Source organism: Anguilla rostrata, chromosome 1 (assembly GCF_018555375.3).
Source record: "Anguilla rostrata isolate EN2019 chromosome 1, ASM1855537v3, whole genome shotgun sequence".
Classification (NCBI taxonomy): domain Eukaryota; kingdom Metazoa; phylum Chordata; class Actinopteri; order Anguilliformes; family Anguillidae; genus Anguilla; species Anguilla rostrata.
Window position 1 is genome coordinate 75,273,468 of NC_057933.1, and position 15,209 is coordinate 75,288,676.

At 52.7% G+C, this 15,209-nt stretch overlaps 1 protein-coding gene across 2 annotated transcripts in view; it reads right to left on the bottom strand.

The window, feature by feature from the left end:
- luzp1 (leucine zipper protein 1) overlaps positions 1–15,209 on the bottom strand; it is a 65,071-nt gene that overhangs the window by 31,065 nt on the left and 18,797 nt on the right. For both annotated transcript variants that reach the window (XM_064301334.1, XM_064301325.1), the window contains exon 2: positions 4,744–4,853. The gene's annotated coding sequence lies outside the window, so the exon portion shown is untranslated. The remainder of the gene's footprint in view (positions 1–4,743; positions 4,854–15,209) is intronic.

Genomic DNA, 15,209 nt, shown 5'->3' on the forward strand with positions numbered 1-15,209 from the left:
ATAGTGCAGCCCAGTTTACTAACCAGTATACTACCCTACCATACTGCAGCCCAGTTTACTAACCAGTACACTACCCTGCCATAGTGCAGCCCAGTTTACTAACCAGTATACTACCCTACCGTACTGCAGCCCAGTACACTAACCAGTACACTACCCTGCCATAGTGCAGCCCAGTTTACTAACCAGTATACTACCCTACCATACTGCAGCCCAGTACACTAACCAGTACACTACCCTGCCATAATGCAGCCCAGTTTACTAACCAGTATACTACCCTACCGTACTGCAGCCCAGTACACTAACCAGTATACTACCCTACCGTACTGCAGCCCAGTACACTAACCAGTACACTACCCTACAATAGTGCAGCCCAGTACACTAACCAGTATACCGTGCACACACACGCGCGCACACACACACACACACACACACACACCGTTCTGAGCTGCAATGCAGCTGCCCAGATCCTGTTTGGCTTGGCCAGGATCACACAAACTGTTTACAGGGGGGAGGAGCATCAGGAGAGCAGCACTTCCTGTCCTGATCTCTCAATCGCTGCTCCTCCCGTTTCGCTTTCTCTCGGTGCGCACACACACACGCACACGCACGTACACATACGCCCACGCACACACACATACACGCGCACGGATGCAGGCTAACACACACAAACACTTTCCTTTTCTCATTCTCCTCTCTCTAACACACTCTGCCAAACACACACACTCTCTCTCTCTCATGAGTGGCCTGTAATATCCCATCATTCCTCAAATGAGTGATATAGCCAGCAGGGAACAGTAAGAGTGACTGAGAGGGGAAATATACCCGTCATCCATCACCGCTACTCTCTCATAACTAAAATAATGAACCAGCTCTGATCTCATTACACTGCACCCAATAAAAACACCTAATTGGATTCTGCCCACATCTGCGAAATGTCCTAGTGAGCAGGAAAGAAGAAGACATCAGACGTGTGTGTGTGTGTGTGTGTGTGTGTGTGTGTGTGTGTGTGCGAGCGTGCATTTGTGTGTGTACGTGTGTGTGTGTGTGCGAGCGTGCACGCGTGTGTGTACATGGGTGTGTGTTTGTGTGTGTGCGCATGCATGCATGTGATGTCTGTGTGTGCACGTGTCTGCATATGAGCATGTTTGCGTTTGTGTGTGCCTATGCAAGTGTATGCGTGCATGCGCCACAGAATCTGTTTGACATCACCACACTCACAAGTCACAGCATCTCTGTATGACATCAGCACACTCACAACAAGTCACAGCATCTCTGTATGACATCACTACACTCACAACAAGTCACAGCATCTCTCTATGACATCAGCACCCTCACAATGAGTCACAGAATCTAGGTATGACATCAGCACACTCACAAGTCACACCACCTCAATATGACATCACCACACTGACAATGGGTCACAGAATATCAATATGACATCACAATATGACATCAGCAAACTCACAGTGGGTGACGATGTGGCCTGTGCAGAGGTCTGGCACCGCGCTCCTACTGTAGCCTCAGTGCATTGTGGGAAGGCTGCGATATGTGTGACATGCAAGACAGAGCCGCGAGGGGGAGAGAAGAGGATGAGAGAAGGAGAGAGAGATAGAGAGAGGGAGAAGATGAGAGGGAGAGAAAGGGGGAGAATGAGACAGTGGGAGAGAGGAAGAGAGAAAGAGACAGAATGAGAGAGAGAGAAATAGAAAGGGAGAGAGATTGAGAGCAAGAGCGAGAGAGAATGAGGGAGAGGGAGAGGGAGAGAGAGAGAGAGAGCCTGAGAGCTCTCAGAATGCTGAGTGGGTATTTGTCAGGGGTAGCACTGCGGAGAGAATGCAGTACTCTGACGCCAGAGGACAGAGAGAGAGAGAGGGAGAGAGAGAGAGAGAGAGAGGGAGAGAGTGAGCGAGGGAAGGAGGGAGAAGCACAGATTTGGGGGGGTGAGGAACAGGTAGCAGGGCAGACGTCACGATGGCGTAAGGCTGCGACAGACACACTGTGCTCTGCTGGGGAACGGGGCGGGGAGGGGGGCGGGGGGCGGGTGAGGTGCAGGAAGATCACAGCGAGAGGAACGGGAGGGTGGGAGGGGGGAATGCAGCAATATTGCGGAGGGGGGGGGAGAAAATGGGGGGAACCGTCTGTCTGCTGGCTGCAGCCAAACTCTCGAGGGCATCGCTCAGCTACAAGGGCATTGCTTTAACCCCCCTTCTCCTCAAGTCCCCTAAACCCCCCCACCCCCTCAGAATCCCCCAGACCTAGCTTAGCTTAGCTTACCTGTACAGAACACTCAGAGGCATTACGAGCGCTAGAGTAACACTGAACCTCTACAAAATTATTTCTCCCCCCTCGTGGGGGACAGGACGTCCCCTTCCCCCATCCTCAGCCCTGCAGGACGGGGGAGCAGGGGGGTAAGACAGGGAGGCCTAAGAGGGAACCCCCCCAAAAAAAAAAAACTGGTGCTGCACATGAGAGGCCATTACAGTGTTACACACAGAGGAGAGGTTGTTACAGTGTTACACACAGAGGAGAGGTTGTTACAGTGTTACACACAGAGGAGAGGTTGTTACAGTGTTACACACAGAGGAGAGGCTGTTACAGTGTAACACACAGAGGAGAGGTTGTTACAGTGTTACACACAGAGGAGAGGTTGTTACAGTGTAACACACAGAGGAGAGGTTGTTACAGTGTTACACACAGAGGAGAGGTTGTTACAGTGTTACACACAGAGGAGAGGCCATTACAGTGTAACACACAGAGGAGAGGTCGTTACAGTGTAACACACAGAGGAGAGGTTGTTACAGTGTTACACACAGAGGAGAGGTTGTTACAGTGTAACACACAGAGGAGAGGTTGTTACAGTGTTACACACAGAGGAGAGGTTGTTACAGTGTTACACACAGAGGAGAGGTTGTTACAGTGTAACACACAGAGGAGAGGTTGTTACAGTGTTACACACAGAGGAGAGGTTGTTACAGTGTTACACACAGAGGAGAGGCCATTACAGTGTAACACACAGAGGAGAGGTCGTTACAGTGTAACACACAGAGGAGAGGTTGTTACAGTGTAACACACAGAGGACAGGTTGTTACAGTGTTACACACAGAGGAGAGGTTGTTACAGTGTTACACACAGAGGAGAGGTTGTTACAGTGTTACACACAGAGGAGAGGCCGTTACAGTGTAACTCACAGAGGAGAGGTTGTTACAGTGTTACACACAGAGGAGAGGCTGTTACAGTGTAACACACAGAGGAGAGGTTGTTAGTGTTACACACAGAGGAGAGGTTGTTACAGTGTTACACACAGAGGAGAGGCCATTACAGTGTAACTCACAGAGGAGAGGCCATTACAGTGTAACACACAGAGGAGAGGTTGTTACAGTGTGACACACAGAGGAGAGGTTGTTACAGTGTAACACACAGAGGACAGGTTGTTACAGTGTTACACACAGAGGAGAGGCTGTTACAGTGTAACACACAGAGGAGAGGTTGTTACAGTGTTTTTCACAGAGGAGAGGCCATTACAGTGTAATACACAAAGGAGAGGTTGTTACAGTGTAACACACAAAGGACAGGTTGTTACAGTGTTACACACTGCGTTCCAAATTAGGGATGAAATGGAAATGTACAGGACGGTAGATCTCCAGGAACAGGGTCAGTAAACCACTGCTGTAGAGTTTTCAGTGCAGTTTGGATGAACTGCGGGTAACCCACACCAGTTCCACTTCCTTAAAACCCAGCACCAAAGACAAACACTACAGATGAAATTTAGCTATCAAGCTCATTCTGGGGCAGTTACTAACTGTCCATTGTCCCTTTCAAATGAACAAACAAATAAATAAATAAATACTAAATACAATACAATACAATAATAATTGACAGGCCAGGCTGCATTTGATTTCTGATGTCATTCCTGCCACAAATCGCTTGGCAACACTAACATTTCAATGCTGGGATAGGTGGAGGCCATTTCCTCATTTGAGCCGTCTATGGAGGTGACCATTAAGAGTGAATGGGGATGGTGATGAGACCGCGGTCCTGGGTAATTGAGAGGTTGATGGTGCTGCTAGCATCGTAGCGGTCATTCAGGTGTTTATGAGCCGGGCTCCAGCACCTCCCCTCAACACACACACACACACACACACACACAGGCCCACAGGCACCAAGCTACTCAAACCCTCACACAGAACAGGGGACCATTTAAAGCACTGGAATTCAGAAAGGAGGCAACGTTTCATAACTCATTATGGTGAGTCACACACACACACACACACACACACACAGGCACACAGACTAACACACACACAAGCACACACAGACACACAGACACGCACACAAACACACGCAGAAAGATATAGACACAGACAGACACACAGCTGGGTATCTGGTCGCAGCTGGTGAGTAAGCCTGCCGTAGCCTGGTGATTGGTGATTGGTCACACCCACTTACCGCAGAAAGAGGAAGCTGCCTTTAAGAAACCCCCCGCCCTCCCCCCCCCCCCCCCAGCACTGACAGGAAAAGGCAAACCCCGCCAAAACCACACAAACAGCTCAGAGGAACAGGTTCAAAATCCACACAATCTTCCACACATTCTAACAATGTTTCCTGTTCCTTCTGGAAGCCCTGTTACAGCCCCCCCCCCCCAACACCATCCCATCCCCCCTCAGCACACACATGCGCATACACACGCACACACACAGAGACACACACACACACACACACACAGCTGCGGGGAGTCATGCTTACTTCCCAGATCTTCATCCTCTCTGATATCTTGCTGAACGTCAGATTGGGACGAGTTCTCCTTTCTCAGAAAATCTCCCACTCTCTCCTTCTAGAGAGCGCCTTTCAAGGACCTGAGAAAACAAACAGGGAGACTGTAAAACACCCCGCATTTTGCACAGGGGAAATATCAGCTGTCCACCACGTAAAATCGGTTGTGAACTTGTGGGTCTAGTGTCAGAGGTGCAACAAGAGAATCACAGACACTCTGAGAATCACAGACGCTGTACCACAATCACAGATACAGTGCTATAATTAAAGACGCTGTATAAGAATTACAGACAGGATGAGAATTATGGACACTGACAATGACAGACACTACTGTATTACGGACACTGTCCAAGGCTCACAGACACTGTACCAGAATTACAAACACTGTGCTCGAATCACAGACTCTGTACCACAATTACAGACACTGTACTATAATCACAGACACTGTACCGCAATTATAGGCACAGTACCATTATTATAGACACTGTACTATAATCACAGACACTGTACCGCAATTACAGACACTGTACGGAATCACAGACACTGTGAACCATGAATTACAGACACTGTACGAGAATCACAGACCCTGTCCAAGAATCACAGGCACTGTACTAGAATCATAGACACTCTACTAGAATCACAGACACTGTACCGCAATTATAGGCACTGTGCCATTATTACAGACACTGTACTATAATCACAGACGCTGTACCGCAATTACAGACACTGTACTTGAATTATAGGCACTGTGCCATTATTACAGACACTGTACGAGAATCACAGACCTTGTCCAAGAATCACAGGCACTGTACTAGAATCATAGACACTGTACTAGAATCACAGACACTGTACCGGAATTGCAGACACTGCACCATGATATAGACACTGACTCAGCAGTAGAATCACAGACACTGTACCGGTCGGAACGCCGTTCAGACACTTCCACCAGCCAGATCACAGACACTGTACCGGAATCACAGACACCGCACCAGAATCACAGACACTGTACCGGAATCACAGACACCGCACCAGAATCACAGACACTGTACCGGAATCACAGACACTGCACCAGAATCACAGACACTGCACCAGGATAAAACCCTGTACTAGATCACGCAGAGAATCACGACCCCCACATGATACCGAAGTTAGCGGCCCGCACTGAGGAGGCTGCGGGTTCGAGGACGCATTCCCCCTCGTCACCGGTGTGCTCGCATAGCGCAGGCTGTCGTTTAAAATGCACGCATGCGCACAGAGGAAGACGCGTGAAACAGCCTCTTCCTCCCACTGCCGCACAGACCCAGAGCTGGAAGCTGTCAGAATCCCAAATCCACCCCGCCACTGCCGCACAGACCCAGAGCTGGAAGCTGTCAGAATCCCCCCCCCCCGACGCCCCCCACCCCCCCCGGTTATGTCACCAACAGATGAGTCCTTATCATACATGCAAATGAGCACCGCGCTATTCACACATATTACATAAGGACGCAGAACGCTGCGTATTACCTGCCGTTCAGCTAGAGGAAGCTCGTTTCCACGGCGACTCACAGTGTAAGAGAACCTGTGTTCCTGAGTGAGCAATGTTCCCATTCCCAGGCTAGCAAGTGTGAGTGTGAGTGTGTGTGTGTGTGTGTGTGTGTGCGTTTATAGGCATTTAGCAGGCGCTCTTATCCAGAGCGACTTACATTGTATCCATTTACACAGCTGGATATAGGCTATATACTGGTGCAGGTTAAGTAGCTTGCTCAAGGGTACAACATTCGAACCTGCGACCTTTAGGTTACAAGACCAACTCCTTAGCCATTATACTACACTGCCGTGCGTGTCTGTGTATGTGCGTGTGTGTGTGTGTTATTAAAGCACTAATTGTAAGTTAACTTGTATTACAGTGGATATTTTGGAAGCAGTGCCACTTCGAGGTCAGGTTTTGAAGGTTCGTAACTCCACCCACTGCCCTGGTTTTCAGCGGGACGGCATGCCTGGAGATGACCAGTGTCCGTGACTCTGGAAAACATCTTTCGAATAGAGGTGGACGAGAGTCGGGCTTCAACTCCTCAAAGAGGGAAGAGATATAACATGCTCACTGAAAACGACCAATCGCGTTTATGCTCACTGAAACAGACCAATCACATTGGTTTTTTGCTGTGGAAAGCAACGTGTCTTGATTGGTTAAAATGAGGCCAGCTCGATGGCCAGCTCACTGTAGCTCATACGGGTAAAGGTTTTCATTTATTTCTGATGGAACTGCTAATGAAAGCAGGGAGGTGTGCTGTGGAAGATGGGGTAGAACAACAAGACTGCGGAGAAGCACATCTGCCCCATAATTCAAAAATTATGGGGATTATTAATAATTATGGGGTTCATGGGGATTTTTCAATTAACTCATTGAACCTCATTCCCGAAACATCTGTACGATAACATTTGATCGTAAACTGTACGTAAGAAGGTATTCATAATTCTTCTCTTATCTGTATTTTCTCACGGCTATTTCCTTATACCAATCACATGGACAGGATTGCGCATAAAATTTACAAAACAGCCAGCACTGATCATCTCATACGGCTGGGAAAGTGCACGAGAACGAAGGTCCGTGCACGTGCACGTGGATCCTTTAAACAGCCCGACGTGCACCAGCGTGAGCCCCGTCACGTCGGCCGCCAAAAAAACAGGTGCTCCCACCCGCCATTCCAGAACTGACCCCGTCTGAACTGCTTGCGCCTAGCCCGGCCTAGCCGGTGCGGCTGAGCCAAGCGTTTATCCAAATATTGGCGTGGCCGCCTCCGAGGCACGCAAGCTCCCAAAAAAACACTCCCTCCACAGCACACGCTCCACTCCACACCGTCCCACATTCCTCCTGGAGTTCATCACATTACATTACAGGCGTTTAGCAGACGCTCTTATCCAGAGCGACTTACATTGCATCCATTTATACAGCTGGATATATACTGAAGCAATGCAAGTTAAGCGCCTTGCTCAAGGGTACAACGGCGGTGTCCTACCCAGGAATCGAACCGGCGACCTTTCGGTTACGAGCCCAGTTCCTTACCCACTGTGCTACACTGCCGGCCCTACTGGGGAGGGGAGGGGGGGGGATAGGAGGTAGGGGTCGTGCTTTAGCATCTCGTCCCGTTACGGCAGCAGGTGGGGCAGGCTATCTTGAGGGATCGAAAGCTTAAAAAAACGCTTAAAACGGCACTCGCACACTCGGGGTGGCGAAACGCCGAACGGACCGGATGGCGCCAGCCGAGAATCTCTCTCCGCCTCCGTCGCTCCATTCTCTCCGCGCGACCGCACGTCGAACGCAGAGCCCCGCACGTACACGCTCGTCGCCATCCAGCGGTCGAAGGGGAACGGCGTCGCGCTCGAACCGCCGCGCGCTCTCCTTAAAAAGCACTGAGCGTGAGCGAGTGCTCTTCAAGCTCCACACCACGTGACCCGAGCAGCGCTGATTCAAACCGGTCGGGGTTTCTGAGACGGCAGCTCTGGGGGGGTGCGGGGGGCGGTGGATTTACGCACGGGCCGGACGACGCTGCCGTTCTGGGGCCCGCCGGAATGTGGAGGGCAAGGTCAACGGCACCGGGGGGGAACCGACCGTTGCCATAGTGATTAGCTCAAAATATAGATGTCTGGATCCCCCGTAGATCTAACCCAGTGTACTAATGTCATACAAGATATCCAACCCAGGCGGCCTACGCGCTGCACCGGGAGGCCTACGCGCTGCACCGGGAGGCCTACGCGCTGCACCGGGAGGCCTACGCGCTGCACCGGGAGGCCTACGCTGCACGGAAGCCTACCGCTGCACAGGGAGGCCTATGCGCTGCACGGAGGCCTATGCGCTGCACCGGAGGCCTCGCGCTGCACCATGGGCCTACGCGCTGCACCGGAGGCCTACGCGCTGCACCGGAGGCCTACCGCTGCACAGGGAGGCCTATGCGCTGCACCGGGAGGCCTATGCGCTGCACCGGGAGGCCTACGCGCTGCACCATGGGGCCTACGCGCTGCACCGGGAGGCCTACGCGCTGCACCGGGAGGCCTACGCGCTGCACCGGGAGGCCTACGCGCTGCACCGGGGGGCCTATGCGCTGCACCGGGAGGCCTACGCGCTGCACCGTGGGGCCTACGCGCTGCACCGTGGGGCCTACGCGCTGCACCGGGAAGCCTACGCGCTGCACCGGGAGGCCTACGCGCTGCACCGGGAGGCCTATGCGCTGCACAGGGAGGACTACGCGCTGCACCGTGGGGCCTACGCGCTGCACCGTGGGGCCTACGCGCTGCACCGGGAAGCCTACGTGCTGCACCGGGAGGCCTACGCACTGCACCGGGAGGCCTACGCGCTGCACCGGGAGGCCTACGCGCTGCACCCAGTCACGTACACTTTCCTCAGGTTTGTGCTGGTAAATTAGTGCCAAATCCTACCGCTGTTGTAACAGAACATTACAAGCAAACAACCCCGCCCTCCATCCTCCACCCCCGCCCCCCCCACCCACTTCACCAACAGGGCACAGGCACCCAGTCCAGCTCTGTATTCAAACGGCAGGAATGAGGGGTACGAGCTCACTCGGTCTCTTCCTGGTGGTAGACTGTTTCCAGAACAGCATCCCTGTCCCCCTGCCCCCCCCCTCCCCTCCCCCCAGCTGGGGGTAATCGATAGCCCTGATATGGTGTCGTATTTCATACACACACAGGGGCTGTCGGACGTACAGCATGGGGGAGGGGGAGGGGGGGTCACGAAGGAAAAAGCCATCCGGGTTTATTCCCAGCCTCCCCCCCCCCCCACCCCCATCACGGCCTGTTCCTGCAGCCAGTAGATTTCACCGTTAGAACTCGCAAAGGTTTCCCATCACCCTCAGCAGACCTCTCCATTAACCCCACATCACATCCACCTTACAGGAGTCCGGCTTCACCAGAACAGGGAAAGTGAGAGAGAGGGGGGGAGAGAGAGAGAGGGGGGGGGGGAGAGAGGGAGAGGAGAGGAGAGAGAGAGAGAGCAAGTGAGAGTGAGTGAGAGAGAGAGCAAGTGAGCGTGAGTGAGAGAGAGGGAGAGTGAGAGAGAGAGGGAGAGTGAGTGAAAGTGAGAGTGAGAGAGAGATGAAAAGATGCTCAATTTCCTTAACGCAACATTTCTGAGCCTTAAAATGCCATCAGGGACTGGGGGGGAGGGTCTGCGTTTGTCTCTGTCTGCATGTAAAAGAAGCGAACGTCCATATTAAACAGGGAGGAGGGCAGGCCTCAGCCGCAGAGGAACCAGCCGGGGGGGGGGGGGGGAGGGCACTGCGGACGGACGGGAGCGATTAAAAAACACTTAAGTGCGTTTTTTTCTTCTTCTTCTCCTCCTCCGAGCTGCTCCGGCACGTCGCGTGCGCTCAGCCACATTCCGGCAAAGGAGCGGAGAACCGGAAAACCGGAATGCTGAGCCGTAGAAGGAGCCGGAGGCCGAGGGGGGGGCGGGAACTCCCTCGGACGGAACCCGAAAAACTCGTTAGCGTGTTGTTCCCTCTCTCCGAGGGCGGGCGACACTCAAGCCTCTTTAAGTTTTTGGGTTTTTTTTTTTCTCTCCCCTCGTCGCGCTGTGAGCTCAACCACCGGTGGAATTTGGAAAGTGAACCGGCGCAGACGTGGAATTCAGCTCTGACGCCACTGCAGCTATTAGCATCGAATCACGATCCCCCCCCCGCCCCCCCCAGACCCTGCCCCCCCAACCCCACCCCGCCCCACACGCTCAGCATACCCACACGCTCATGAATACACAGTCACTCAGTACACATAACAGCACTTGAAATGTCCTGATTCGTTATAATTTTCAATAAACGTCATTATCTAGTTCCTCACCCCCCCCCCGTAGTCCTCCCTGGAGCTTCTGCCACCCCGACCCCCCGCCCTCCCCACATCGAGTTCACACCTCTCCAGCCTCGATGCTCTTCGTTCCATCCTGGAGGCTTACATGTATCCGCTTGCTCCTCTGAGCTGTACATTAATATTTATTACAGTTGATCCATTAATACACTTTTGTCCCCTGTAGGGGACAGAAGTCTCCAGTCTTAATCTTGAGATTCCACATAATCTAGTCCCCCGAAACGTACACTGCAAGGGGCATTCCAGCCCTGGGCTCCGCCCCTCACACCCCTCCGGCCCTGCCCCAGAGCCTGGAGCCGAAACACCAGGCCCTCTTCCTCTCTGTCACGGAGGGGGGGGTAGCCTCCACCAGTCTCTAAAAACACAGCTCCTCCTCAGGACTATTATTTTCTGAGAAGCAGAAATACACACGCTCCCAGTGAAGTGGGATACAGGTCCTCTCCTCTATCTCTCTCTCCATCCCTCTCCCCTCTCCTCAGTCCACCCGTCTCACCCTCCCCCCCCAATGATGCGATGTTTCACTTACTCCCAGTTCTCTCCTCTCTCTCCCCCCCCTCCCCTCCCCTCTCTCTATCCACCTGTCTCACCTCCCACCCCCTCCACCTTTCTAGTTGCCCTTCTCCTTGCTTTGCTTTCAGCAGGTGCTCTGGCCCCGAGTCACATTTTTATATTGTAAACATTATATTTTTATACACTGCCTGGCCAAAAAAAAAGTCGCCATTTGGATTTTTTTGGACAGTGCCCACTGTACAAGCCTCTGGAGGCAGTGTTATGATCTGGGCTTGCTTCAATTGGTCAGGTATAGGCTCAGCAACATTATGCGGCAATAAAATGAAGTTAGCTGAGTACCTGAATATACTGAATGACCAGGTTATCCCATCAATGGATTTTTTCTTCCCTGACGGCACGGGCATATTCCAGGACGACAATGCCAAGATTCATCGGGCTCAAATTGTGAAAGAGTGGTTCTGGGAGCATGAGGAGTCATTTTCACACATGAATTGACCACCAGAGTCCTGACCTTAACCCCATTGAAAGTCTTTGGGATGACTCTCCCGTCGTCAATGCAAGATCTCGGCCAAAAATTAATGCAATTCTGGACGGAAAAAAAAATGTTGTGACGTTGCATGAGGTTGTCGAAACAATGCCACGAGGAATGCGTGCCGTAATCAAAGCTAAGGGCGGTCCAACTAAATATCTGAGTGTGCGACTTTTTTTTTGGTCAGGCAGTGCATTTCGGTATTCATGTTGAGCAGGTCTAGTACCTGGGAATTGAACCTGAAACCTTTAGGTCACCAGCCCAGTCTTCTCCCAGCCCCTCTCTGTCTTTCTCTCTCTCTTCTCTCTCCTCTGCCATCCCTCCATCTCTATCCAGATCTGTAAGGTCCTTCTCTTTTTTTGGCCTGCATGTTTGCACCCCTCCCCTCAGTCAACTACCACACAGACCGTGACTGCACCCAGAAGCAGGGGGCTAGAGTATCACCTCTGGCCCGGCCAGGGTTCACCTTGCCTGGGGAGAACAGAAACACGAGCCCCTGGTCTGAGCTGTAGGCCATCATTGTCTCCCTAACAGATAGACCAAGCATCCCGTCCCACCCCCCCACTGTACAGACACCCCCTCCAAAGTTTACCAAGAACCCAGGAAAGGGAAGGGGGGGGGCCGATTCCCGAAAAACCACAGAAGGAGAGGAGAGTGCTGGGGGAAGGGGGGGGGGAGATGGAGAGCCAGCCTTAATTTTCCGGAGCAGGAATGCTGAAGGAAAATAAACGGTGAAGTGGGAGCGCTGCGGCTGGGAAGCGGGCCGGCGTTCCGGCGTTCCCAAGGTCTTATCGCCCCCCCCCCCGCGCTCCTGCCTTCCTGCCCTCCGATCGGCCTGGACAAAGGCAGGGACGAGTCACCGTCCCGGGGGGGCGGATGTGGGGGGGGGGATTCCTGTCGGGGAAGTTTCTTACATATCCAATCCTAGGGGCGTTCCGCCGTGCGCTACTGAGCCCTCACGCTGACGCAACAAAACAACCGCACTTGTGGCATTTACCCACAATCCCCTGAGACAGTTTGACAGTCAAACAGAGACTGGTGACAGCACCAACAGAGACCTGAGGTTGCTGGCCAGCTTCCTTTTTTTTTTTCTTTCAAATATACATATTAAGATCAGATCAGTTAATGTTCCGGATCAGCGAAGGCAACGCGGCGGTGTTTCGCTCGAGACCGAGCGGTTCAGGCGGAAGAGACGCCGGCCAGCAGAAGAGTTTCTCTGCGCCTTCGGCCAGGAGAAACAGGCTTTGGCGGGAACGGCCAAGTTTAAGGACGTCTGCCAAGACCTGGCACATCACATCGAAAACCGGGAGTCGGGAGTAGCCTTTACTTAGCATCATTATTTTAAATTGAATTCAATTTCATTTGTACACTACTTTTTACAGACACACTGCCACAGAGACACTGAGCAGGAAAATGGGAAAAGATGAAAATTTGGTTGGACTTTATTGACATATAAAAAAAAAATGGCAATGCCAAACAGGAACTAGAGGTTTCCAGGGAGGTTGCTGGTGAGATTTTTTGTTCTGATTGTGTGCTCTAGAGCCTGAACGTTGAGTCAGTGAAACTGATGATGTGGTCAAGGCCTGGAGTTTAACCAGCAGGCAGTGAGGACAGCGGAGGACCAGGGAGCTGTTTTCACAGAGCTGAAAGCGCTACTGGCAGTTTTTTAAGGGAAACAAGGATAAATGGTATGTGTGTGTGTGTGTGTGTGTGTGTGTGTGTGTGTGTATGTATGGTGTGTGTGTGTGTGTGTGTGTGTGTGTGTGTGTGTGTGTGTGCGTGTGTATGCATACGTGTGTGTGTGTGTGTGTGTGTGGTGTGTGGTGTGTGTGCGTGTGTGTTGTGCGTGTGTGGTGTGTGTGAGGTGTTGTGGTGGTGTGTGTGTGTGTGTGTGAGTGTGTGTGTGCGTGTGTGTGTGTGGTGTGTGGTGTGTGTGTGTGTGAGGGTTTTGTGTGTGTGGTGTGTGGTGTGTGTGGTGTGTGTGTGTGTGTGAGGGTTTTTGTGTGTGTGCGTGTGTATGTGTTTGTGTGTGTGTGTGTGTGTGCGTGTGTGTGAGGGTTTGTGTGTGTGTGCGCTGTGTGTGTGTGTGTTGTGTGTGCGTGTGTGTGTGCGTGTGTGTGTGTGTGCGTGTGCGTGTGCAGGGGAGGCGGGGGCATGCCAGATGTCCCGTGTTACACGCGTGGGGTCTCGTGTGTTTCTCCCGCTGTCCCCCCCTCGCCTCCCCGGGTTCTCGGGACCGGCCCAAAGTCAACATCCCGCCCCGTCCAGGAAGGTCAAACAGGATCAAACGGCTCAGAAAACTATTTATAACAAGAATGCCTGAACTGGGGGGGAAATGACAAAAAAACACAAAAACACAGAAAAAAAAACACACACAGAGAAAGGATTCCGCGGCTCAGAACCTTCTGGATCAAGCGGGGCTGGGACTGCGGTTCACCCAGCATTTCTATTTTTATTGGGATTTTTTTGGGCTCTGCTGAGGAAGGCTGGAGTTTGTAGGTCCAGGTCTCTCTCTCTCTCTCTCTCTCTCTCTCTCTCTCTTTTCCCTCCCTCTCTTTTCTCTCTCTCTCTCTCTCTCTCTCTCTCCATTTTCACATGCTGTTCTTTCACAGCTCCTCTTGCGCAGACCTCCTCTCCAGGCGCTATCGGGCGGGAGACGTGTGAAGGAAGAAAACAAGAAGCCCCCGGTTTTCACAGCAGCAGAGAAGGGGGGGGGTTAGGAAGATAGCGGGGCGGGCGGGGGGGGTTGGGGGGTCAGAGGGGCCCCCATCGAACCCGTATCCCACTTCACTGGGAGCGTGTGTATTTTTGCTTCTCGAGGAATAATAATCCCGAGGAGGAGCTGTGTTTTTAGGGACCCGCGGAGGCTCCCCGGGCCCCGGGGCGGAGAGGATGAGGGCCCAGACGTTCGGCTCCAGGCTCTGGGACGGGGCCGGAGGGGTGTGTGTGTGAGGGGTGGAGCCCAGGGTGGGGTCCCCGGGGGGGGGCGTGTCCCACGGGGCGGGCGTCGACGTGTCTCTGTGACAGATCACACGGCAGACCTGTACTAAGTGTCAAGTACTGCTCACTGACTGAGCCCTCATCGACTAATCCTGCACACCCCGCACTGACTAAACCCACAGTGAACCCTCACTGACTAAACCCGCAACGAACCCTCACTGACTAAACCCACAGTGAACCCTCACTGACTAAACCCACAGTGAACCCTCACTGACTAAACCCGCATTGAACCCTCACTGACTAAACCCACAGTGAACCCTCACTGACTAAACCCACAGTGAACCCTCACTGACTAAACCTCCTTTCCTATGGATGTACAGTACATGCACGCTCTTCCTCCCTCTTTCTCTCTCTCTCTCTCTCTCCCTCTCTCCCCCCCAGTCTGCAGAGCCCGTATGCCAGGGATGCAGATTTATGAAAGGCAGTTTGGGGATGTTGATACAGGTGCCTACACCCCCCCTTTTCTCTTTCTCTCTCCCTCTCTGCCTCTCCACAGGGGCCAGCCAACAGGCTGTAACACTCAACACTCAGCTCCTGTCCACACACACAT